At 41.8% G+C, this 27,640-nt stretch overlaps 1 long non-coding RNA gene across 1 annotated transcript; it reads right to left on the minus strand.

Annotated features, from left to right (window-relative positions):
* Positions 1-3,874: 3,874 nt before the first annotated feature.
* On the minus strand, positions 3,875-26,824 carry Gm40361. The gene is made up of 4 exons (XR_872642.1): positions 26,673-26,824; positions 26,413-26,551; positions 18,279-18,374; positions 3,875-3,928 (listed from the first exon to the last, which is right to left on the minus strand). It is a non-coding gene; the product is annotated as a predicted gene, 40361 (long non-coding RNA).
* Positions 26,825-27,640: the final 816 nt, after the last annotated feature.

Raw genomic sequence — 27,640 nt, forward strand, 5'->3', positions numbered from 1 at the left:
AGATAGATGCCTTTTTTTATATAGTTAATGCTTGCTGTGTCTTGTAGTCCCACCCCACCCCCTACAGTATTACAGAATGTAATTTTAGACTGAAAACTTGCATCTTTTAATTCATAAAACATGAGTTTTATGCTTGGCCATCATTTCCCAAGGGCTAAGTCTGCTTTGGAAAACACACTTTCAAGGGTTACTCGCAGTTATTGAGGTCAAATTGACTCTTCTTACATATTCAAAACCTTTCTGAAGTCAATTTATGAACCTAGACCTTCATTAGTATTTATCCTTTTAGGCATTTATCTTTTCTGAGGGCATCCACAATTGGGGATCATCCTGAGTTATCAGGCAGTATTCACAGGCAGCCTACATTTTGCTTCCCTTCTCTGACACTAGCTTTACATGCAAAGGACCATTTCTTTCTATTTTCAACTGGCTCAGATACTGGTCAGGTAAAGAATTAAAAGTTTTATTTCAAGCCAGTTCTGTCCTATTTATGGTTGATTAGTCCCATATAAAACACTTGTTACACATTATTAAGTAGCTGATTTGTTCCAAGTTAAAAGATCCTAAAATCACCACAGCTAATGCCCAAATTGAAGATTCATAATTGTCCAGTAGTTATGTTTCAAGGACACACCTTGCAAAAAAACACATGTTAAACTCTATTTGGAATTCTAAATAGTTCCACAGTAAATAACAAAAATTACCCACTAGGTCTTATTTTGTCTCTTCATGTTATTGCCTTGTTAAGCCTTCACAGAAATGCTTGTTTAGAATATAAGTAGCCAAATAGTGGTTTTAGCACTGGGTCATGAATGGGCTACCAAAGGTCGGTTTGAACAAAACTCTTGGGAGTGTGTGTGTGTGTGTGTGTGTGTCTGTGTCTGTGTGTGTCTGTGTGTGTGTTGAGCTATTTGTTTGTGAGCTAAATTCTTCCTTTTCTTCAACATGAGAAAGAATTTTAAGAATCGGGCTGGTGAGATGGCTCAGTGGGTTAGAGCACCCGACTGCTCTTCCGAAGGTCCAGAGTTCAAATCCCAGCAACCACATGGTGGCTCACAACCATCCGTAACGAGATCTGACTCCCTCTTCTGGAGTGTCTGAAGACAGCTACAATGTACTTACATATAATAAATAAATAAATCTTTAAAAAAAAAAAAAAAAAAGAATTTTAAGAATCACCAACTATAGTCAACTTGTTGAAGAACAAACTAACAGTAGTTTGTAAATTGATAATGAAACATATATTAAGAACTTAACAAATTCAAAGCATTTGGTAAACGTTTTGTCATGTGGATATTGAATTATTTTTTAAATATGACACAGTGAAGATCTTTCAGACAGCTAACATTAATATTTAAAAAGCTGTCCTGATCAGTACAGGTAAGATTAATAGTGAATACTCTACTGGTTTTACCCTAATTAAAAAGGAGTCAAAAATTTTGTTTCTGTAAAAAGGAACCAAGGAATATAAAGGTAGTTATATTCTTTCTTAATTTGCTTCTTAACGTTCTTATAATTCAGAACCATTTAAGACATTATTTCTAAGAAATTTCAAATCCCAAAACATATCTGAAACATTCTTGTTTATTTAAGCCAGCCACTGATACATGTAATATTTTTGTATAAATAAGAAAAGGATTTTTAAAATACTACATAATATGTGTCTTCTCTAGTCACACAATAATAAGTTGGCTTTGTAATAAATTGGATTGTTTTTCCATTGTTATAATAAACGCATCGCATTTCATGCTACATATTATTATATTATTATATAGTTCAGTGTCACCAAAGTGTGATTATGTCAAAAATACAATATTCAGTTACTTCCATTAATTTTTAAGACTGTAGTTAATGTTACCTGGGCTTTTTCTTTTCTGTAATTTCTTAGTTTACATATACTATGGAGTTCACATATTGTCTTACTGTTATCTTTAAGCATTTGTCACGTAATGTGAAATTTTTGACAAAATATATAATAAACTCACTGAATAACTTTTAAAAAGTCAGTGGATTTTGAGTTTTATAGGCAGTGCTAGGGAATGAACATTGCCATTGTGAGCACTCTAGGCAAATGCTCTCCCGATTGGGTATGTTGCCAGCATCGTTTTCCCTTTGGTCGGATTACTCAGCATAGTATATGATGACACATGGTTTATATGTTGCAAGACATAACTTCCAGAAAGAAATGCCACAGTAGGAGGAAAGCCAAGCAGTGTCACTGACTGCAGGATCCTGGCCCATTGAATCTGGATAAGATTCTAACAGTGCGAGGAACAGTACAGAGCATGTGCTTCCGGCAGCTCTCATCACAGCATCTCTCATACCTGCCTTACCTTTTGAAAGTGTACCAGGGAATGAATAGGGTAGACAAATGACTCTCTTCGCAGAAGAGATGAGGTGAAGAGAGTCAGTATACATGGGTGATTTTCTGTCATATGATTTCATCAAAGTATTACTGCACTTTTCTTTGTGGTGATGAGGATTGACTGAGGGTTCCCACACTCTTGAGTGTAGGCTCTCCTATAGAGACACATTCGCAGTCCATTGATGTGTGGGGCAAATGCTCTACTCCAGTCATGGGCAATGTCAAGGAGGTTACACTAGACTTTCACATACTGTAGACAAAGTGAATGAGAATTGTTTTGTTCCCGTTTGGAGTGCAGGATGTTAGCATACAGTGAAAGCTTGACTCACTCAAAGGGTCATAGTGGAAACATAAAAGTGTTTCAAGGGAGGTACTACTCCCTTGGACTTGCTGTAACGTATATGTAGTGTGTGTGTGTGTGTGTGTGTGTGTGTGTGTGTGTGTGTGTGTGTGTGTGTGTGTATACACATACACACATAATTAGAAGTCAGTGAGTTAGTTCATAATATTTGTGTGAGTTAGCTGTTGGCAAGACTGGGCCACAGAAAGGCTGACTGGAGGTTCCCTTGGGCGTTCCTTCAGTAGTGGCCGTTTGGAGGTGGTTCTGAAGAGCAGGTTTGAAGGCCAGTCTACCAGATCCCCAGCAATGGTAAAAACCTAACGAAGAAGGAGAAAATGAAGCTCTTGTCTCAAAGCTTACGAACCACAGCTCCTAGCACCTGTAGCTTCTAGCTGTAGTCATGAAGGCATAGAGCCAGGGTAAAGTATTGCCCTCCTGTGAGTTTTGGCCCAAGTTCTGAGTTATAAGGACTCAGTGTTTCACAGAAATGCTTACTGAGCACAAAACATTCCAAGTAGCGGTCTCAGCATTTATTCACGAATGAAATATTTTAAAAAGCAGCTTGAAAATCTACAAAACGTGGTGGCTTCTGAGAGCACCAGAGAGAGATGCTTTGAGGTAAAAATCAGTTTCATGGTCTATCAAACTAACCTCTTGTCAAAGAGTACCAGTCTCACTGAAATGTCAACAAACTATCACGACAGAGACAAAGCAGTGTTGCTGTAGGGGCACGAGGGATGAATGAAATAGGAGTACTCACTACATGAGCAGGGAAATGGAAAACCATCATTAATGCAGTCAGTCAGCAGAACAAGGCATATGAATGAACCACCCTTCTCCTTCTCCTTGCATGCACGTGTGTGTGTGTGTGTGTGTGTGTGTGTGTGTGTGTGTGTGTGTGTAAGGCTGTTCTTGTATAACCAGAGGCTAAACTCTCCCCATGTCTTCAACATGAGAAAAAGCTGTAAGGAAAGCAGTCAGCAATCATAATCAACTCTCAAAACACAAATCTATTCAGTTTTGAAAACTTCTAATTATAGTACATTAGTAAGTCATAATAAGAATTCGGAATATTTTAGTAAATGATTTCTTATGAATGTTAAGAGGATTCTCATATGTCATAGTGAATACCTGAAATAGAGCCAAAACTGACAGCTGGAGCGCCTGTCCAGGGCATGGCAGGTGAGCTGCTGGGGTGGGTGTCTTCTGCAGGTGTTCTTCTCCTAGTGACAAAAGAAGAGAGAGAAATAGAAATTCACAATGATCCTAGTAAAACTTTACTATACAAACATCGAAAAGTTTAAAATTCCTGATTTTTTTTTTATTCCTGGTACCACTACTACAGTTTACAGGGCAATATACCTGATGTAATGAGAAGAAAAAGACAAAACTACAACAGATAAGAGACCTCAGGAGCATACACCTAATTGACACTACGTTGCACTAATCAATAGCTGTACTTTTTGCAAACCATGGATATGACAATACTGAACAAGAAGGGTTTCCTGTTTAAGCTGCAGTAACTTTTCTGACTATGGATCATCGTTCCTTCTGCGGCAGATTTTTACAGTTCCTCTAATGCATTTGGGACGACTGTCTCAAAGTAACCTGCAGCTTTCCTGACAACTCCTCGCTCTCTCCTGATAAGAACTGTAGCCGTTTCTGTTTTATTTTAAAACCTTCTGCTACCATATCCACCACTTCCACCTCCAAATCCATAGCCACCACCTCAGGGACTGCCTGAGCTTCTTCCACCAAAACTGCCCCCCTTCATGGGTCCATAATTTGATTGTTGCTGTCCACTATAATTTCCAAAGTCATTGTAGTTCCCACCAACACCATAGTTACCGCCACCAAAATCTCCTCCTTCATTGTAACCATCATATCCTCCTCCTCCACCTCTACCACCACCATATCCATCACCTTGGTTTGCATAACCTCCATAACCTCCTCTACCGCTGTAACCAGGACCACCACCATAGCTGCCACCATCACCTCCCAATCCATTATATCCACCATCACCACCTCCATAACTACCTCCGCTGCCACCACCTCCACCACCATAGCCACCTCTTCCACCAAAGTTTCCTCCAGGAACAAAATTTCCTCCAAGACCCATAAAGTTGCCAGATCTACCTCCACAGCCTCTCTGTGATGCAGCAGACTGCATCTCTTGTTGTAAAAGGGCCTTTTCGCTTCACAATTATGTCCATTAAAAGTGTGGTATTTCTGAACAACAATGTTATCAACTGTCATGATCATCAAAGATTGCAAAACCAAGTCCTCTCTTTTTTCCCCGTCCTTTCCCATAACTTCTATGACTATCTTGCCATATTTTTCAGACTAGTCTCTCAGATTATATTCTTCTGTATCTTCTTTAATACCACCACAAATCTTTTCTTCACCATTCAATGGCCCCAGGCTTTACAGAATCCTCTCGAAACAGCTCTCTTTGGTTCCACCACACGCCCATCAACCTTGTGTGGCCGAGCACACAGTGCAGCATCCACCTCTTCATCACAAGAGTAGGTCACTAAATGAAGTCCCTGGAACATTTTGTTTGGGGATCTCTCATTCAGTATGTAAGGATGCCCCATTTCTCAAAATGTTTTCTTAAGCTATTGTCTGTGGTTTCAAAGCTCAGACTACCAATGAACAGCTTCCTCAGCTGCTCAGGTTCCTTTGGATCATGGCCCTCCATTTTGAAACTGGACTTGCCTCTTTTAAATAAAGTTCAATATGATTACATATTTCTTTAAAAAGATTCTATTTATTATTATTATGTGAGTACACTATAGCTGTCTTCAGACACACCAGAAGGGGGCATCAGATCTCATTACAGATGGTTGTGAGCCACAATGTGGTTGCTGGGATTTGAACTCAGGACCTTCAGAAGAGCAGTCAGGGCTCTTAACCGCTGAGCCATTTACTCCAAATTAAAGTTTCAATAGTAGAACAGGTAATAGCAAAGTCCAGGACTCATAAGTTCCTGGTCACTGCAACATTTCAAGGATGCATCTTACAAAACCGATGAGTTACATTTACTTTGGATTCCTAAACAGTTCTACAGTTTAAAAAGGAAAAGAAAAGAGAGAGAGAATGCTAAGGTTTTCTTTTTCTTTATTTTTTCAGTCATCCTATTAGCTAGTTATGTCTTCATAATAATCTGATAAACTAAGTAGCAAACACCTCAATTCTTAGGATATTTTGTGAGTCAAAGATAAGTAACTTAGCAAAAAAGCGAAGCAATTGGATTTGGAGACAAGTCATCTGAGCACAAGACTTCGAATAGACTTAACGCACAGACACAGTTTCCATCTCCTTGAGACCATTTACCTTCTGTGTTTCTTAATTTTAAGAATTATAGAGCTTGCCATTTTTAAGCACATTATGAAATTGTGGGTTTGCACAGCTGATATGTTGTGAAATAGAGTTAAGAACTCAGGGTTTCAGATAGATGGCCCCAGATTCAGGCAGAGTAAGTGACTCATTTCCTTTTAAGGGTCATGAAGTTGATAGGAGATTGAAGGATATATACTGGATCTGGGAGCAGTTAGAGGTAGGCATGGGAAGAGTGGCCAAAATGCTTTTCATATTAATGTTTGCGGGATTTCCTTTTTTTTTAATATTTCACTGTGAAGTAATGCCAGCTAAAGAATCCACACAGAACTCTGTAGGTGAGAACCTTCATGGCCATTTGCCCCAGCCACTCCTGCTGTAGAGAGAGAATAAGCAAATGACACTCAAAACAAGATACATGCCCCACCCCCACCCCAGACCACTCCTCGGCCTAACCTCTTTGGGTCTACAGATTGTAGCTTGAGTACCATTTATTTAACAGCTAATATCTACGTATACATTAATATATACCATGTTTGTCTTTCTGAGTATGGGTTACCTCACTCAGAATGATCTGGGTTTTTTTTTTCCCTAGTTCCGTCCATTTGCTTATGAATTTCATGTCATTTTTTTTTACAGGAGATAAGCAATACTTTATTGTGTAAATTACCGCAATTTCTTCATCATGATTTAGTTGAGGAATCTCTAGGCTGCTTCCAGCTTCTGCTTATTACACATAAAGCTGCTATGAACAGAGTTGAGCAAGTGTTCTCGGATGGCGTGTCCTTTGGTTATGTGCCCAGGAGTGCTATAGTTCTCCTCACTGTCTTGTTCTCTCTGCCCCTTCTCTCCCTGACCTCTTTCTCTCCCTCTCTCCCCTTCCACCCTCCCTTACTCCCTCACTCTCTACCCTCCACTTTCTGCACATATTTATATTCTCTCTCTCTCTCTCTCTCTCTCTCTCTCTCTCTCTCTCTCTCTCTCTCTCTCTCTCTCTCTCTCTTCCTCTCTCCCTTTCTCTCTCTTTCTCTCTTGCCTATAAATATCAACATTTGATTAGAGAACTTGTTTTGCTTGTTTGTTTTGTTTCTTGTTTTTAAAGAGAAGGACCCCTAAATATCCCTGGATGGCTTGGAACTTGTTTTGTATCCCAGGATGGCCTCAGAATCACAGGGATACACTTTGTTCTACCCTCTGAGTGCTGGGGTTAGAGGCGTGCAGTACTAACTCCTGCCTTTGAGGATGATTGCTTACTGATGTCCTAGTAGATTTCTGTTTCTAGAACTATATACTACATCTTGATTTATTTTAAAAAAAAAAAACTTCTTTATTTCCTTCTGTTTTATTTTCATTTTTGAGAACTTAATATTCACTCTCTTCTGTAAATAGATTAAAAAACATGTAGAATTTCAGGATTTTTAAGGACCCAATGATGTAGCAAAATGCCTGTTTGTACTTCTTGTGTTTAACTTCCTGACCAAATGATTGTTCTATTGGGAGGCCTGAAGTTCAAACACATGAAAGTAACTTAAGTTGAGATAGCAAGTGCAAGAAATGAGATTTGTTCTCTAGCATCTTAGTTATAAAGCTGGTAGTCAGCAATACCTCTCCTGGGCATATATCCAGAAGATGCCCCAACTGGTAAGAAGGACACATGCTCCACTATGTTCATAGCAACCTTATTTATAATAGCCAGAAGCTGGAAAGAACCCAGATGCCCCTCAACAGAGGAATGGATACAGAAAATGTGGTACATCTACACAATGGAGTACTACTCAGCTATTAAAAAGAATGAATTTATGAAATTCCTAGCCAAATGGATGGACCTGGAGGGCATCATCCTGAGTGAGGTAACACATTCACAAAGGAACTCACACAATATGTACTCACTGATAAGTGGATATTAGCCCAAAACCTAGGATACCCAAGATATAAGATACAATTTCCTAAACACATGAAACTCAAGAAAAATGAAGACTGAAGTGTGGACACTATGCCCCTCCTTAGAAGTGGGAACAAAACACCCTTGGAAGGAGTTACAGAGACAAAGTTTGGAGCTGAGATGAAAGGATGGTCCATGTAGAGACTTCCATATCCAGGGATCCACCCCATAATCAGCATCCAAACGCTGACACCATTGCATACACTAGCAAGATTTTATCGAAAGGACCCAGATGTAGCTGTCTCTTGTGAGACTATGCCGGGGCCTAGCAAACACAGAAGTGGATGCTCACAGTCAGCTAATGGATGGATCACAGGGCTCCCAATGGAGGAGCTAGAGAAAGTAGCCAAGGAGCTAAAGGGATCTGTAACCCTATAGGCAGAACAACATTATGAACTAACCAGTACCCCAGAGCTCTTGACTCTAGCTGCATATGTATCAAAAGATGGCCTAGTCGGCCATCACTGGAAAGAGAGGCCCATTGGACACGCAAACTTTATATGCCCCAGTACAGGGGAATGTCAGGGCCAAAAAGGGGGAGTGGGTGGGTAGGGGATTGGGGGTGGGTGGGTATGGGGGACTTTTGGTATAGCATTGGAAATGTAAATGAGCTAAATACCTAATAAAAAATGGAAAAAAAATAAAGCTGGTAGTCTCCTTATTTATCCATAGGTATGTGAGTAACATAATGGAGAACATGGGTAGTAAGGCCATGGACAAGGGTCAGCATGGAGTTAGCAAGGTCATCTGGTAAAGGAGGCTGGGAGTGAGTTTGCAGTGCAAAGTGGAGCCTGAAGAAGATCACTTTAGGTAGCAGCAAGGATTTTAGAAAGTTATCAAGATAATGAGGTGTTTGGCCAATTTGACAGCAATAATAGTAAAGTTCAGATCTAGACATACTAAAAATTATTACAAATGCACATTAAAACCATGAATTGAAGACAGTCCTAAAAACACTGTTGCTGTTTTGACTGCCTAATTAGAGGACCTGAAAATGTCCAGGTGTCTGTTAAAGGGCACAAGTGGGGCTGGGGAGATAACCCTGCTAATGAACTGCATTGTCTGTAAACATAAGGTACTGAGTTTGATCTCAGCACACAAAGAAAAATCCAGGCATGATTGCTTATCCAACCATCATCAAGTAGGCAGAGATACACTCATCTCTATGGCTTGCTGAAAAACCAGCCTAGAAGAATTGATTTGTCCCCTGTTGCAGTGAGACAACATTCCTAGACACACACACACACACACACACACACACACACACACACACACACACAGGAGAGAGGGAGAGAGAGAGAGAGAGAGAGAGAGAGAGAGAGAGAGAGAGAGAGAGAGAGAGAAGAGATTAATAGCCAATGTATTGACTTTTGCCTACACAAATTGCCTTTCTTAAAGTTTAAACTGATTTCCCCGAAAAAGTTTATAAATTTTCTTACCCAAACTGAAATAAATTCACTGCCTAAAACAAGACAAAAAATTGTCTGTACTTTCTCCAATGGCTAATTCTGGTTGAAGACTAATTACTTTATGTCCTCTTTATTGTTATTCTTCACCTGGGAAAGAATAAATGCTGATGAAAGTTGATAAAAGAATATCAGGTTCCACAAGCACATCTGATGCAAAGACACCATTAAGGGATTCAAATTATGTGGGTGTGTGTGACTTTATCCACTTGTTGCAAGGTCTCTCACTGACCCTGGAGTTAGACTTGAAGCAACAAGCCCCCATGATGCCCCTGTGTCTACCACCCACAGTACGGGTGTTACATGTGCATGCCCAGTTTTTTTATATGAATGTTGATGATTGAAACCCAGGTCATTGTGTGGGGACAGTAAGTACTCTTGCTTACTATTCTCTGAGTCATCTTCTAAGCTTCTGACTTAAAAAACAGCAGCAACAACAACAAAAAAAAAAAAACTATGTGTGAGTCTTACTCTTGTTTTTTTTTCTTTTAAAGATATGAGATAGATCTATTTCGGTTATAAAATAAGTTAACAAAAAATTCAACCACAAAAGGTATATATCAGAAAAGATCGGTTGTAAATGTTTATCAAAAATTAATGTGAGATATTAATGGCTATGGCCTACCACTGGATTAACTACTCGAGTTAAATCATTTGTTTCACACATTACAAGGAGATTCAGACCTAAACAGTCCAAGATGGTTAACAGCTAAAGCAAAGAGATAGTTAACTCTGGTAGAACTGAGACTGCAAGAAACATATATCATATAGATTCCAAACTTGATTGTATATTGGCTATTTTGCCTTCAATTCATTCTCCTGCTGGACTCATTGTGCAAAGGGAGGATAGAATTATGGAATGGACTTTTTTTTTCTTTTTTTTTATTACGTATTTTCTTCAATTACATTTCCACTGCTATCCCAAAAATCCCCCCCCCTCTCCCCTACCCACCCATTCCCATTTTTTGACCCTGGCATTCCCCTGTACTGGGGCATATGACGTTTGCCTGACCAATGGGCCTCTCTTTCCAGTGATGGCCGACTAGGTCATCTTTTGATACATATGCAGCTAGAGTCAAGAGCTCTGGGGTAATGGTTAGTTCATAATGTTGTTCCTCCGATAGGGTTGCAGATCTCTTTAGCTCCTTGGTTACTTTCTCTGGCTCCTCCATTGGGGGCCCTGTGATCCATCCAATAGTTGACTGTGAGCATCCACTTCTGTGTTTGCTAGGCCCCGGCCTAGTCTCACAAGGGACAGCTATATCACCGTCCTTGCAACAAAGGCTTGCTAGTGTATGCAATGGTGTCATCGCTTGGAGGCTAATTATGGGATGGATCCCTGGATATGGCAGTCTCTAGATGGACCATCCTTTTGTCTCAGCTCCAAACTTTGTCTCTGTAACTCCTTCCATGGGTGATTGTTTCCAATTCTAAGAATGAGCAAAGTATCCACACTTTGGTCTTCGTTCTTCTTCAGTTTCATATGTTTTACATATTGTGCCTTATATCTCGCTATACTAAGTTTCTGGGTTAATATCCACTTATCAGTGAGTACATTTCATTTCAGTTCTTTTGTGATTGGGTTACCTCACTCAGGATGATGCCCTCCAGGTCCATCCATTTGGCTAGGAATTTCGTGAATTCATTCTTTTTAATAGCTGAGTAGTACTCCATTGTGTAAATGTACCACATTTTTTGTATCCATTCCTCTGTTGAGGGACATCTGGGTTCTTTCCAGCTTCTGGCTATTATAAATAAGGCTGCTATGAACATAGTGGAGCATGTGTCCTTCTTACCGGTTGGGACATCTTCTGGATATATGCCCAGGAGAGGTATTGCGGGATCCTCCGGTAGTACTATGTCCAATTTTCGGAGGAACCGCCAGACTGATTTCCAGAGTGGTTGTACAAGCTTGCAATCCCACCAACAATGGAGGAGTGTTCCTCTTTCTCCACATCCTCGCCAGCATCTGCTGTCACCTGAATTTTTGATCTTAGCCATTCTGACTGGTGTGAGATGGAATCTCAGGGTTGTTTTGATTTGCATTTCTCTGATGATTAAGGATGTTGAACATTTTTTCAGGTGTTTCTCAGCCTTTCGGTATTCCTCGGGTGAGAATTCTTTGTTCAGCTCTGAGCCCCATCTTTTAAGGGGGCTATTTGATTTTCTGGAGTCCACCCTCTTGAGTTCTTTATATATATTGGATATTAGTCCCCTATCTGATTTAAGATAGGTAAAGATCCTTTCCCAATCTGTTGGTGGTCTTTTTGTCTTATTGACGGTGTCTTTTGCCTTGCAAAAGCTTTGCAGTTTCATGAGGTCCCATTTGTCAATCCTCGATCTTAAAGCACAAGCCATTGCTGTTCTATTCAGGAATTTTTTTCCCTGTTCCCATATCTTCGAGACTTTTCCCCACTTTCTCCTCTATAAGTTTCAGTGTCTCTGGTTTTATGTGGAGTTCCTTGATCCACTTAGATTTGACCTTAGTACAAGGAGAGAGGAATGGGTCGATTTGCATTCTTCTACATGATAACCACCAGTTGTGCCAGCACCATTTGTTGAAAATGCTGTCTTTTTTCCACTGGATGGTTTTAGCTCCCTTGTCGAAGATCAAGTGACCATAGGTGTGTGGGTTCATTTCTGGGTCTTCAATTCTATTCCATTGGTCTACTTGTCTGTCACTATACCAGTACCATGCAGTTTTTATCACAATTGCTCTGTAGTAAAGCTTTAAGTCAGGCATGGTGATTCCACCAGAGGTACTTTTATCCTTGAGAAGAGCTTTTGCTATCCTAGGTTTTTTGTTATTCCAGATGAATTTGCAGATTGCTCTTTCTAATTCATTGAAGAATTGAGTTGGAATTTTGATGGGGATTGCATTGAATCTGTAGATTGCTTTTGGCAAGATAGCCATTTTTACAATGTTGGTCCTGCCAATCCATGAGCATGGGAGATCTTTCCATCTTCTGAGATCTTCTTTAATTTCTTTCTTCAGGGACTTGAAGTTTTTATCATACAGATATTTCATTTCCTTAGTTAGAGTCACGCCAAGATATTTTATATTATTTGTGACTATTGAGAAGGGTGTTGTTTCCCTAATTTCTTTCTCAGCCTGTTTATTCTTTGTATAGAGAAAGGCCATTGACTTGTTTGAGTTAATTTTATATCCAGCTACTTCACCGAAGCTGTTTATCAGGTTTAGGAGTTCTCTGGTGGAATTTTTAGGGTCAATTATATATACTATCATACTATCTGCAAAAAGTGATATTTTGACTTCATCTTTTCCAATTTGTATCCCCTTGATCTCCTTTTGTTGTCAAATTGCTCTGGCTAGGACTTCAAGTACTATGTTGAAGAGGTAGGGAGAAAGTGGGCAGCCTTGTCTAGTCCCTGATTTTAGTGGGATTGCTTCCAGCTTCTCACCATTTACTTTGATGTTGGCTACTGGTTTGCTATAGATTGCTTTTATCATGTTTAGGTATGGGCCTTGAATTCCTGATCTTTCCAAGACTTTTATCATGAATGGGTGTTGGATCTTGTCGAATGCTTTTTCCGCATCTAACGAGATGATCATGTGGTTTTTGTCTTTGAGTTTGTTTATATAATGGATTACGTTGATGGATTTTTGTATATTAAACCATCCCTGCATCCCTGGAATAAAACCTACTTGGTCAGGATGGATGATTGCTTTAATGTGTTCTTGGATTCGGTTAGTGAGAATTTTATTGAGGATTTTTGCATCGATATTCATAAGGGAAATTGGCCTGAAGTTCTCTATCTTTGTTAGATCTTTCTGTGGTTTAGGTATCAGAGTAATTGTGGCTTCATAGAATGAGTTGGGTGGAGTTCCCTCTACTTCTATTTTGTGGAATAGTTTGTGCAGAACTGGGATTAGATCTTCTTTGAAGGTCTGGTACTCTGCACTAAACCCATCTGGTCCTGGGCTTTTTTTGGTTGGGAGACTATTAATGACTGCTTCTATTTCCTTAGGGGTTATGGGACTGTTTAGATCGTTAACTTGATCCTGATTTAACTTTGGTACCTGGTATCTGTCTAGAAATTTGTCCATTTCATCCAGGTTTTCCAGTTTTGTTGAGTATAGCCTTTTGTAGAAGGATCTGATGGTGTTTTGGATTTCTTCAGGATCTGTTGTTATGTCTCCCTTTTCATTTCTGATTTTGTTAATTAGGATGTTGTCCATGTGCCCTCTAGTGAGTCTAGCTAAGGGTTTATCTATCTTGTTGATTTTCTCAAAGAACCAACTCCTCGTTTGGTTAATTCTTTGAATAGTTCTTCTTGTTTCCACTTGGTTGATTTCACCCCTGAGTTTGATTATTTCCTGCCGTCTACTCCTCTTGGGTGAATTTGCTTCCTTTTTTTCTAGAGCTTTTAGATGTGTTGTCAAGCTGCTAGTATGTGCTCTCTCCCGTTTCTTCTTGGAGGCACTCAGAGCTATGAGTTTCCCTCTTAGAAATGCTTTCATTGTGTCCCATAGGTTTGGGTATGTTGTGGCTTCATTTTCATTAAACTCTAAAGAGTCTTTAATTTCTTTCTTTATTCCTTCCTTGACCAAGGTATCATTGAGATGAGTGTTGTTCAGTTTCCACGTGAATGTTGGCTTTCCATTATTTATGTTGTTATTGAAGATCAGCCTTAGGCCATGGTGGTCTGATAGGATACATGGGACAATTTCCATATTTTTGTATCTGTTGAAGCCTGTTTTGTGGCCAATTATATGGTCAATTTTGGAGAAGGTCCCGTGAGGTGCTGAGAAGAAGGTATATCCTTCTGTTTTAGGATAAAATGTTCTGTAGATATCTGTCAGATCCATTTGTTTCATAACTTCTGTTAGTTTCACTGTGTCCCTGTTTAGTTTCTGTTTCCACGATCTGTCCATTGATGAAAGTGGTGTGTTGAAGTCTCCCACTATTATTGTGTGAGGTGCAATGTGTGCTTTGAGCTTTACTAAAGTGTCTTTAATGAATGTGGCTGCCCTTGCATTTGGAGTGTAGATATTCAGAATTGAGAGTTCCTCTTGGAGGATTTTACCTTTGATGAGTATGAAGTGTCCCTCCTTGTCTTTTTTGATAACTTTGGGTTGGAAGTCGATTTTATCTGATATTAGAATGGCTACTCCAGCTTGTTTCTTCAGACCATTTTCTTGGAAAATTGTTTTCCAGCCTTTCACTCTGAGGTAGTGTCTGTCTTTTTCCCTGAGATGGGTTTCCTGTAAGCAGCAGAATGTTGGGTCCTGTGTGTGTAGCCAGTCTGTTAGTCTATGTCTTTTTATTGGGGAATTGAGTCCATTGATATTAAGAGATATTAAGGAAAAGTAATTGTTGCTTCCTTTTATTTTTGTTGTTAAAGTTGGCATTCTGTTCTTGTGGCTGTCTTCTTTTAGTTTTGTTGAGGGATTATCTTCTTGTTTTTTCTAGGGCGTGGTTCCCGTCCTTGTATTGGTTTTTTTCTGTTATTATCCTTTGAAGGGCTGGATTCGTGGAAAGATAATGGGTGAATTTAGTTTTGTCGTGGAATACTTTGGTTTCTCCATCTATGGTAATTGAGAGTTTGGCCGGGTATAGTAGCCTGGGCTGGCATTTATGTTCTCTTAGTGTCTGTATAACATCTGTCCAGGCTCTTCTGGCTTTCATAGTCTCTGGTGAAAAGTCTGGTGTAATTCTGATAGGTCTGCCTTTATATGTTACTTGACCTTTCTCCCTTACTGCTTTTAATATTCTATCTTTATTTAGTGCATTTGTTGTTCTGATTATTATGTGTCGGGAGGAATTTCTTTTCTGGTCCAGTCTATTTGGAGTTCTGTAGGCTTCTTGTATGTTCATGGGCATGTCATTCTTTAGGTTTGGGAAGTTTTCTTCTATAATTTTGTTGAAGATATTTGCTAGTCCTTTAAGTTGAAAATCTTCATTCTCATCTACTCCTATTATCTGTAGGTTTGGTCTTCTCATTGTGTCCTGGATTTCCTGGATGTTTTGAGTTAGGATCTTTTTGTGTTTTGTATTATCTTTGATTGTTGTGCCGATGTTCTCTATGGAATCTTCTGCACCTGAGATTCTCTCTCCTATCTCTTGTATTCTGTTGCTGATGCTCGAGTCTATGGTTCCAGATTTCTTTCCTAGGGTTTCTATCTCCAGCGTTGCCTCACTTTGAGTTTTCTTTATTGTGTCTACTTCCCTTTTTAGGTCTAGTATGGTTTTGTTCATTTCCATCACCTGTTTGGATGTGTTTTCCTGTTTTTCTATAAGGACTTCTACCTGTTTGGTTGTGTTTTCCTGCTTTTCTTTAAGGACTTGTAACTCTTTAGCAGTGTTCTCCTGTATTTCTTTAAGTGAGTTATTAAAGTTCTTCTTGATGTCCTCTACCATCGTCATGAGATATGCTTTTAAATCCGGGTCTAGCTTTTCGGTTGTGTTGGGGTGCCCAGGACTAGGTGGTGTGGGAGTGCTGCGTTCTGATGATGGTGAGTGGTCTTGATTTCTGTTAGTAGGATTCTTACGTTTGCCTTTCGGCATCTGGTAATCTCTAGAGCTGTGCAGGATACACTCGGTGGGGTCGTGGAACTAAGATGTCTGTGCAGGGTACACTTGGCAGGGTCCCGGAACTAAGATGTCTGCTGCCAATGCTCAGGCAAAGCGTTCCTGTGCCGGGCAGGTCCCTATCCTCTGGCCAGGAAAATGGTCACCTGCCTGTACAGGATACACTCGGCGGGGTCCCGGAACCAAGATGTCTGCTGCTGATGCTCAGGCAAAATGCTCCCATGCCAGGCAGATCCCTATCCTCTGGCCGGGAAAATGGCCAGCTGTCTGTGCAGGATACACTCGGCGGGGTCCCGGAACCGAGATGTCTGCTGCTGATGCTCAGGCAAAGCACTCCCGTGCCGGGCAGATCCCAATCCTCAGAATTCTTAAGATCTCGTGGCTGGTGTTGTGAGTATCTGGCGGTAGTCAGCCAACTGTACGCCCTAGCTACCCTGGTGCTGCTCGGACCGAAAGGGGCTTGTGCCCCTACTCAGACCGGGTTTTTGCTTCCCTGACTAATTCAGTCTCAGGTCCCGCACGATTGGATTGGAGCAGATGCTGTGTTCCACTCACCAGAAGTCTTAAGATCGCTTGGCGGGTGTTGTGGGTAGCTGGCGGGAGTCAGATGACTGTGCGCCCTAGCTACCCGGTGCTGCTCGGCGGAATGAACTTTTTTTTAGCACACAAACAAAGTAAGAAATTAAAGACTTTCATAGAAAAAGTTGCTTCTTTAATCATAAAAGGTAGAATAAGACTATGTCAATTGTCAGGAACAAATCCAGTAGAAATTGTAGCACTATATATTAATGCTGAGATTATGTCATTGTGGGTGATCAAAGAACATGGCATACTGTAATATAAAGCACATTACAGGTACACCACACACCCCTATGCAGTCCAATTGCACCTTAGAGGAAATGCTTATAAAAGTTAAAGGGAGCATAAAGACCCCAGGGACAGACAAAATAATGCTCTGCTCACTTTGAATTTTCTGAATGTTAATGAGAAAGGAAGAACAGCAGCTGAGAGACACTGGATTATAGAGAAAAAAAAAACCTGTGGAATGAAATCAGCCCATATACTATAACGATATGTTAACATCAGAACGGAAACCAGCAAAGGTGTTCCATTGGGAATGTAGATTTGTTTATATTTCCTCAGGAAATGAAAAGCTGTGGATATCATCAAAACTGATAAAACTGAACTGAGCAGGAAAGGCCTCCTGAAAAAACTTGGCCACTGACCCGAAAAGCACTTATTTCATTGAAAACGTCTCTGTTTCTAATTTCTCCGCTACAACCCAATTAATGGCTTGATACAGAAGCAGGGGCGGGGCGGAATGTAGTGACAATTCTGGAATTTTGGTTTCTTGAAAAAAAAAACAAATATTATAAGAATATGTTTTCATTTTAATCCCAGCTGTGGGAGTCTGGGGATGTTGTCTACAGCAGCTGGCTGTGACCTGTTCCTCCTCTCCCAGAGCTGAATACATAGCGAGCTGCAGATAGCTTCCGTGATTGCGTGACATTTGGAATCCTGGGAACTTGTCAGAGCGTACACAAATGACAGGGCCCTGAGAGGCAGGGCTGGTCGCTGATGGTCTTTCGGGGGCTGGGAGGGGGAGTATTTGTAGTTTGTTAGTAGTCATGCACAAAGAAGAAACAAGAAGAAAGAAATTATACTCACAGATCTTTCTCTCATACACATCTATCCATCTTTCTCTCCTTTCTAGAGAGAGAGTGTGAAACTGGGGGGATAATGGGTGGGAGAAGGAAGAACCCAGAAAGTAGCAAAAACCAGCTGTAGTTTTCGTTTGAAGAACAAGGACAATGCAACACTGGCAACACGGCTTTACCAGTTTGTTTGGTGTTTTGGTTTCCGCCTGTGCCAGGCATTCCCTTCCCACACACCTGTCAAGCACAGCATAGACTCTGCAGTATGATGTTATTTACTGTTTTAGCAAGTGACCTGCCCCTGGACATTTTGATCATTTATCTTACCAGCATTTCACACTGACTACCCTTGAAGCTGAGATTGTGTGTACATAACTGTATTCCCAAAGCGCAGTTTTAGAAGTACATTTTTGGAGCAAGCCTGCATTTTAACTCAGTTCATCTGAATGCAGATCTCAGTCCTTCTGATAGTGGACATCGCAATCACTGGAAGAAGCCAACAGGGGAAGGTAGTTTAGGCAAATCTGAAGGTTAAAGTGTGAGAGAAAGCTACACCATTTGTTGGTCCAAAGCTTCTGAGTCCACAGAAATCATGACTCGGAGTGCATGGGACTGACCTAGGCCCTCTGCACATATGCTATAGTTGCGTAGCTTGGTCTTCATGTGGGACTCCTCTCAGCAGGAGTAGGGCTGTTTCTGACTCTCGGGAAGATCTGAAAGGAGAAGAAGGAGGGGAAACTGAGATCAGAAGTAAAATTGTTTTTTAACTAATTAAAATAGTTGTCAAAAAACTTTGTTCCTCATTTTATCTTTCTCATATAAAAATGTTTCTAATGATGATGTGTATACACTGCTGGCATTGATTAGTTAATGAATAACATCACTTTTTTAAATTCCTTTTCAAGATTTATTTATTTTGTATAAGTGAGTACACTGTCGCTGTCCTCAGACACACCAGAAGAGGGCATCAGATCCTGTTACAGATGGTTGCAAGCCACCATGTGGTTGCTAGGAATTGAACTCAGGACCTCTGGAAAAGCAGTCAGTGCTCTTAACCGCTGAACCATCTCTCCAGCACCAACATCACATTCTTTAAGCTTTGATTACATCACCAATGTCACTGCAGTAATTGTGTATAATTGTGTGAATAAAGATTTCAGAAGAGCCAGGCGGTGGTGGCGCACACCTTTAATCCCAGCACTTGGGAGGCAGAGACAGGCGGATTTCTGAGTTCGAGGCCAACCTGGTCCACAAAGTGAGTTCCAGGACAGCCAGGGCTATACAGAGAAACCCTGTCTCGAAAAACAAACAAACAAACAAAAAAAAAAAAAAAAACAAATCAAAAACAAAAAAGATTTCAGAAGAAATATTCTATAGGCTGTATAGACTCAACTTCATTCATAAATATGTCAATTTTGAGTTTCTAAATTATTAATGCTCACTGGAAGAATATGAATAATTTTATGAAATGCCATGCTAAATATGGATTTTGTTTTTCATTCCATTTCGTATGAGTTTCTGGCTGTCTCTGTCTTTTAGATCTTTCAAAGTATTGTAAGGTTACTATATAAGATATTGTCTCACATGCACACACTATGTTGGAGGAGGCAGTGGTATGTTGCAATACATTAATTTAGAAACTTATGCAGTATAGCAAAATAATAAACACTGAGGAAACAAAGCCCTCCCGCTCAACTACATGAACCAAGGCTGTGAAATAACAGTGATCGTAAGGCTGGAAACACCCAGTTTTTAAGGGAGTCGAAACTGCAATTGAGGTAGGTTTCAAGCTCATGAAAAGCTGATACTCAGAATACTATATATTAACTTTTATGATGAAATGGAACCTCCATCTCAGCTATGAGGAAAGTGGTTTCTGTAGGGAACATTGTCTACAACGGACCAACAATGTGAACCAACCAAACTTATGTATAATGTATAGAGGAAAGATGGGTGAAAAGTTTAATTACTAACTTGAGGTGAAGAAGCATTTTTTCATTTAGCTTATCTACTTCACAATACTATGGAAAGGCTGGAATGTCCTCTGAGACGTGTGTATTTGCCTGTCTCATTGGTAAATCTCATTTTCCGGGCAGAGTAGAGTCAAAGCAACAGGTACCCATGGGCTAGCCCTGGCTGAAGTTTGCTCCCAAGTCCCAGATCACATCTCTCACTGCATCAGACTGAGGAATATAAGTAACATTAAATATGGGATACTAAATGCTCAGCTTTTTATCAAAGCACAAGTAAACAGTAATTTAGAATACAGGACATTAATTAAGTTCTACATTCATAAATATAGGTATTTGCTCTGGTATTCCATGTTTCTGGCATGGCCTTGGGTTTCTATTGTAATGAGAAAGCAACATGCCAATAGCACCTTGTGGTCAGAAGGGCTGATTTCACCTTAGACTCTTCCACATCACCGTTTATCACCAAACAAAGGCTGGACAGGGGTGGAGGTGGTGGAGGTGGAGGTGGTGGTGGTGGTTGTGGTTGATATAAGACTCAAAACCACTCCAGTGAACCCCTTGGGCCACTGTGTCATTTATGCACCTAAAGACAATTGTTGTCCCTTGAGAGCTCTTGGGGGAAATGTTCCAACTTTCACACATGGTGCAAGATCCTTAGGGAAATTTCATAAGGGATCGGACTGACTTTCTGGTCCGGAACGACATGGTTCACTTGGAGGTGCTTCAGAAGTTATCAGGTTCTGGGTCCTTTATCAAACAAACAAAACAACAACAACAACAAAACCAATTGCTCTTGCCCCGTCCGTGATGGTCCATTCCACCAACCAGGACCTCCTCCTTCTCAGCCTCTGTCAATTTGTCTTTCAACATGGCTGCTTGGTGAGAGAGTTCGGACACACATACATATTACAAATATGTCATCCGCTTCCGTTCTTCTGTCTCCAAGATGTATAGCCTTGCAAACAGCCCGAAACAGCAATTATCCAGTCTATCACCCGCCCCTTAGTCACAGGCCCCTGGTTCTAGCACTGCACCCAGGAGACCTGCCTTGCCTTCTCAGAGTTATTTAGATAACACGCTATGACGGTGAATCGGAGTTGTCATACAGAGTTGAGCGTTCCTCCCACAGAGGGCATGCAGGCTGCTGCTCTCTCCTTTCTGTGTCCTCCTTTCTGTGTCCTCACTGTGGCCCTGATTAACAAACCTCAGCCTCACTCTACATCATGGCACGGCTCCGTGGCAACAGGGACTGTGAAACCATAAGCATGACCTCAGAAAGATCTGGTAGTCATAAACCAGTATAAACCATTTTGTTTGGGTGATTTAGTGGCTTTGAGATGAGAGGAGTCCAGGAACTCAGGGATTCTCACCCACAGAATGAATGGTTCCCACTTGAGATGTTTCTACCGATGACCACCAGAGGGCGCCCGTGCTTTATCCTGCACAAAAGAAACGCTAGAGAAAGCCACCTGTGGACATTGTCCAAATCAGTTTAGATAATCAAAAGGTGACCTGGGGGTACAGAAAATGATCGCCCACTGCTACGAGGGCAATGGGATTGCAGCTCTCCCTAGTGAGTTCTCAACTTCCAGGGAGGAAGTATGAGCTATGTGAGCCTTTTACATAGTTGTTCTCTGGATTGGAGCTGGGTGCCCCAATGGCTTCAATCTGCCTGGGTTGTTGCCCCAATCCACTGGCCATGTTTGTGAGGTGCGTGTGCATGTGCGTGTGTGTGTGAGAGACAGAGACAGAAACAGAGAGAGACAGAGACAGAGAGTCAGAGAGAGACCCTTAAAATGGCTTCACCCGCTCTTTATTCAAAGATAATATTTTTGTCTGCCACCAGAGGTCTGATGTTTGTTATTGAATAGAACACACACAAAAGTAGTTTAAACACCACCCACGGCTCTTATGATTCTCTTAGAAGGGGAGAGAAGATCGGAGAGTATTAATGTAGTGTTTGTATGAACCCTTCCTTCTCTCTGGCCTGAGGCCCTGTTACCATTCCTATTTGTTTCCTTAGTGAGACAAGGAAGAGGCAGATCTTTCCACTTTAATCTTGTGGGTCCTAGTGACAAAACAAAATAATCTGAGAACTTTCTAAAGCCAGGAAGAAACAAAAGCAAAACCAGGTGTGAGCCGTACTCCCACGGGGCCTGGGGTCCAGTGTGTGAAGGCAGGGATAATGAGATGACCACCTTAGAGGGCTCTCAGAGGCATGGCAAATGTGGTGCCAGAAGCTCTTGCCCTTTCCCCTACCCCCTTCCCTCTCCTTGCTAAACTGTTAGATTGATTCCCTTACTCAGGCACCTCCACATTCCTGAAGCTAGGCACCAAGGTCTTTCATTTGGCCATTATCCTATGCCTGACCCATTCCTGGGGCTGATCACCAAGGTCCTATCATGTCACCAGCACCACAAGGGCAGAAGGAAGTTCACTAGGACTCAGACTCCTCTGAGCCAGTAAGGCCAACACTCTCCAAATATACATCCAAGGCCCATGGGAAGATAGATGAGCCACCAGGGCCCAGGGTATATTTTATAATGGAAACCAACTTAGCTCCTTTAAACCTTGGACAACTGTGGCCACAATTAACATTCATTACCAGCTGGCTCCCCTAAACCTATTGGCTGTCCAGTTATCCTCAGACATAAAATCTTATACTCCCTCTTACAAGACATAACTAAACCCAAACCTCCCCCTTTGATACACACATACTCATGGCCAAACCCTCACTTGGGTTGAGATCATCCAACAAACTCTTTTCCTTCTCAATGGGATCCTTCCTTTAACATCTCCCACTGCTTTCTCTGTGCCTATCTGCAACACCCTCCCTGAGCCACAGTCCCTCTTACCAGTCATGTCTCACTTGTCAACCACCCATTACCAACTGCTTGTCCCTAGCCATCCAAGCTCCCTTGGGAACCAAAGGTGGATTCTCTCAACCTCTCCATACCGACCCCCAAAATTTGTTACCCAGCATCCCTTTCACCATTTAACAAAGGCCTCCATGGCCATCCACATTCTCAAAGTGTCTCAGTTTCAAGCCTACCTGGGCACCCCACGGAAGGCTATGCTGGTGTAACGGGAGTCTTTGTGATTGTATTTTCCCCAGTGCGAATCCTGTTTTTTGGTGACTGTCAGTCCCCATTGACCTTACATAGCCCAATTGAATTCTACTGGCTCCTCTCAAGAATTCATTTCCCTGGGGGCATAATAGGTCTTTTTGCCTATTATGATAGGTATAAGTCTGGCTAGTGCCTTAAATGAAACAGCTGTGACCAGCAGGACTTTGAGTCATTCTTTGTCACAGGTCAAGATTTCAAGGTCAAATTAAAACTTTCTACAGACTCCACAGCCCAGTGTCTGGCCTCCCTCAAAGATGGCTTTATTTCTCTGGCCCAAGTCTCCCTTCAAAGCAGCCAAGCTGTGAACCTCTTAACAGTGGAGAAAATAGGAGCTTGTCTGTCCCTCGGAGAAGGATGTTGTATTATGCCAGTGAATTGAGGGTGGGAGAGGAAAATATGTGTAAGCTAACCCACCTTCCTGAGGATCTACTAAACAGAACTTCCCTCTTTGACTCCAGTTCCACATGATGGTTTGAGTCTCCCCTAAAGAACTGGGTCTGGCCTTCTATGGCCCCTCGTCACCAGTGTTTTTCTGTTACTCCTTGCCCCTCTATTCCTTAACTGTCTTCCCTCTTTTTTTTTTTAACCAAGCAAATCTGACAGACCAATATATCCAAACTTTTAGTAAACTCCTCCTCAGGTATTACAAACCTCTCATCACTGAAGATGACATCATTTATTCGTCTAGCCCATGAATGCCACATCTAGGCATGGGGACAGTCTCTTGACGGAGGTCTCCGGGAAGATGACTCACTTCTACAAATGGCCTTCTCTACGCCAGATAATTTACGTGCTTACATGAGACGATCACTGATTTGTGCCTTCAAAGATCTTCCCAGCTCCTCTACCCAGAGCGTTCTGAATCTGCCTGATTCAGATTTTTTGCCTTGCTTAATAAAGGATCTCTTTGTATTGGAAATTGGCGTTTGGGTGTGGTCTGTGCCCAGTTGGGGATCCAGAGGGCTGCACCCTGCAGTGCACAGGTTCCTTCACACCTGGAGGGGTACAAACCATTCAACTTAGGTAAGACCTTGGAAGGGACTTGCCTTCTAAGCCTCTTACTCTCCCTACCTCCTCCCCCACTGGCCCCACTTTCAATCCCGTTAGATTAATGACACTCTTCACCCCTAAGCAGCAGGAAGTAGCCAGAAAAAAATGACACCCACTTACCCAGCACCTAGGCTCAAGCACAGCCAAGATGGTGCCAGTAGGTCCAGCTCTTCTCTCTTCCCTCTCCCTTGCTAACCATCAGAGTCCCTTATTTGGACACTTCCACATTCCTAGATACCAAGGTTTATTCCCTTATTTGACCACTTTCTTATGCCTGACCCGTTCCTGAGGTTGATCACCAAGATTTAACTATCAAAATATCAAGGTCCAGCAATCAAAGTCCCCCATTGGCTATCTTAATCAACACATCCAATCAGAACTTTCCAACCCATCCCAGCTCATTCCAACATAGACCTTTCCTTTTTACCTCTTGTGGTGGTTTGAATATATTTGGCCCTGTGAGTGGCACTATTTGGAGGTGTGGCCTTGTTGGAGAAAGTGTGTCACTGTGGGTGTGGGCTTTAAGACCCTCCTCCTAGCTTCCTGGAAGCCAGTCTTCTCCTAGCAGCCTGCAGATGAAGTTGTAAAGCTCTCAGCTCCTCCTACACCATGCATGCCTAGATGTTCCTGCCTTGATGATACCGGACTGAACCTCTGAACCTGTAAGCCAGCCTCAATCAAATATTGTCCTTATTAGAGTTGCCTTGGTCATGGTGTCTGTTCACAGCAGTAAAACCCTAACTAAGACACCTCTTAAAATTACTCCTGCAAAGCTATTTGCTGCTGTTTCTGCCTGATTCAGATTCTTTGTCTTGCTTAATAAAGGATCTCTTTGTATTGCAATTGGTGTTTGGGTGTGGTCTGTGCCTAATCGGGGTTCAGTGCACGGGTTCCTTCACACCTGGAGGGGTACAAACCATCCAACTTAGGTAAGACCTCGGAAGGGAAAGCATGAACAAATGACAGTGCTGTCCAGCCTGGACAGAGTGATCAGGAAAGATGCCTGGAGGAAGGAAGTGTGCACTGAAAGGAAAAAAGCAAGGGAAAAAAAAAACCAAACAAACAAACAAACAATAGAAAAACACAGGGCAAAGTTGGCAATGGCAAGACCAGCATGGCTGCTTAGATGCAGAGGTAATGTTGTTAGCGGTCAGGCATCTCCACCACCTGCCCCAGGGACCCAGCGACAGCAGGATACACCATCACTGGATGCTAAGAAGCAACACATTCCCAGCGTTGCCATAAGTCGCATGTCCTCCCCCTGTGCGTGTGCTACAACCCCTTATAAAAGGCCAGGCCCTCCTCTACTCTCTTCTTCCCTCCACCCTCACCCATAGGCAGCCTCTGTATGCCTTCTCCCCAACAAACCTCCCATGTGAGATCTGTCGCATGGTGTGACTTTATAGTGTCCATAGTTTAGATCATATCAGACTATGCTGGGCCTGGGCACTACACCAGAAGTTCTCATATTTAGTCAAGGAGCAATCAAAAGGGTTGAGAAACTTCTAAGATGAAGAAGTGTCGTTAAGAATCTCAATTAAGAACTTAAGCCATGGGGACAGAGAAAGTTGCCAAGGAGGAAGAACATGAGCTAGAGGGCTGAGGATGATGACAAATGAGCCAGAAACTCTCCTCGCAGTGCCCAGGAGCGGAACGGCCCTCCCTGGAGGATCAGTTAACAGTAGCTGGTTGTTGCTTCAAAGCAAGAGCCTGCATTGAGGTGGAAGTGAGGGAAAGACCATTGCAAGAATAAAGGATGTTTCCACCTGGATCTGGACACACACACACACCCGACAGTGCCCACCCATTAGTCACCCCTGCCCCTCCTCTCCTGCCTATCTACTGACTGTCTAACAGCTCAAGTGTCTCAGAGACAAACAGGCTTTTGCATCCATCTCCAAGGCTTCAGTTATCAGCCATCCTCCACTTCATGGTCAAAATGGTTAAAACAATAATAGCAGGGAAGGTATATGTGGATAATTGAAAAAGCCACATTGGCCAGACAATACAACCTTTGTTCCTTCTACGGTCCCCAGTCCCACTCAGTGTGCCTTTCTTCAGTTCTAAGTGTGTGGCTCATTATCTCAGCAGGTGACTCAACAACAAAACAGAATCTTCCATCGGACATTATCAGCTGGCTCATTGAAATCATCTGCCAGTATTAAAAACCCAACGCCTGTTCACCCCGGCCCACAGAGTCACTACATTCCTTATCTGAACTGTAGCAGGACCTTCACTAGGAAAGGTCCCAAAGGATTTTACTGTGTGGCCAAGTTGGAAACCAGTGTTAGCCAGCTTATCATGCATAGCTGTCTAAGTAATCATCCAACAGTATTTTAAATAGGTTCCTCCACAGCCCAAGGGCGAATCTCAAATTCTCTTATTATAAACCCCACACAAAATGAATCTGGAGAGAATATATGACACACACATCCCCATATATTGCTGATGGGGATATAAAATTGTGCAGCCACTTTGGAAAGGAGTTTAGCAACTTCTTAAAATACTGAACATAAATTTACCATGTGTCCACAATTCAACTCATAAGTCTAGACCCGAGAGAAACGAAAGCTTCATCTAGTCACAGGCATCAATTATACCTGCTCAGAAGGTGTCAGTCAGCACAGCCAGAGGTCACCAGTGGCTATGAGCAGACAGACGAGCGGCTGAACGGAATGAGTATGCCGTATGCATAGATGCTGTAGCTGCACGGTCAGATGGGACACTCCTTAGCAGGTCCTATACAAGAATGGTGCATACAACAGTGTGAGGGCCTCAAAAACATCAGAATTTAAAAGCCAAGCACAAGACTCACATATTCCGCTATTCTAATTCACTTCAAATGTCCAAAAAGGCAAACCTGGGTAAACAAGAGGTAGTTTGGTTTCTGGGGCCGAGGGAGGCAGAAGCAGGGATTACTCCAAACTGGTGTGAGGTCTCTTCCTGAGATGCTAAACATTCTTGAGGTTTAGAGTTAAACAAGTGAACTGTGGTGTCGAGTATCTCAGAAAGGTTTCTATTTGCCTGAAAGGAGAAGAGAGCTATGTATAAACGAGGTTTGGGATGAGAACATCCTCACACACAGACACATCACCTCCCGTTTCCTCAAGGATGCTGTAAGGCCATCATCAATTCCAGCTATTCCCAGAACAGCATCATTGCTTGTGAGAAACATATCCTAAGCCTGTCCTACATCGGCTGATTTCAGGAAGTCTGCGGGTGTAGACCGGCTCCTGGCTTTCTAAAAATCCCCTTGATTCTGACACACACTAGCTCATTTGGAACGTGGCACTCAACCTGTTAGCGAGCCTCTTCCCTGTTCCATCTGGAGGTTGGGAATGCTGTAGCTTTGAAAATAAGAGAACAAACCAGTACTCTTCATAACAGGGGGAAAAAATTCAAATAGTCCAAATGTCCATAAGAGGTAAGTGACTAGATAAAGTTTGAAATGTGTACCATGTTCGGACCATGAATCAACAGTAAGTACAAACCCTGAGTATGAGTGTCCTATGCCACTGAGTGAAAGGAAGTTTTGTTCATACGAAACATTGGGGCAGGTAGAACTACCCTACAAAGACAGAGAGCAGATGTGTGACTGCTGGGTCTAGCATCTGCAGAGGGTTTTATCTCTGAGATGAAGAGAGAACTTACAGAGATGATGGAAGAAGTCCACATTTTGATCGTGAAGAGAGTTATAGGGGTATTTGTTCATCTGGAAAAAAAAGATATGCTTAAAGTAAATGTTCTTTGTTATATATTTTGTATCTTAATAAAGCTGATTTTGAAAGAAAAAACCTGGACACAAGTATTAGTGTCTATTTTATAAAT

The sequence above is a fragment of the Mus musculus genome, chromosome 12, assembly GCF_000001635.26.
Source record: "Mus musculus strain C57BL/6J chromosome 12, GRCm38.p6 C57BL/6J".
NCBI classification, from domain to species: Eukaryota; Metazoa; Chordata; class Mammalia; order Rodentia; family Muridae; genus Mus; species Mus musculus.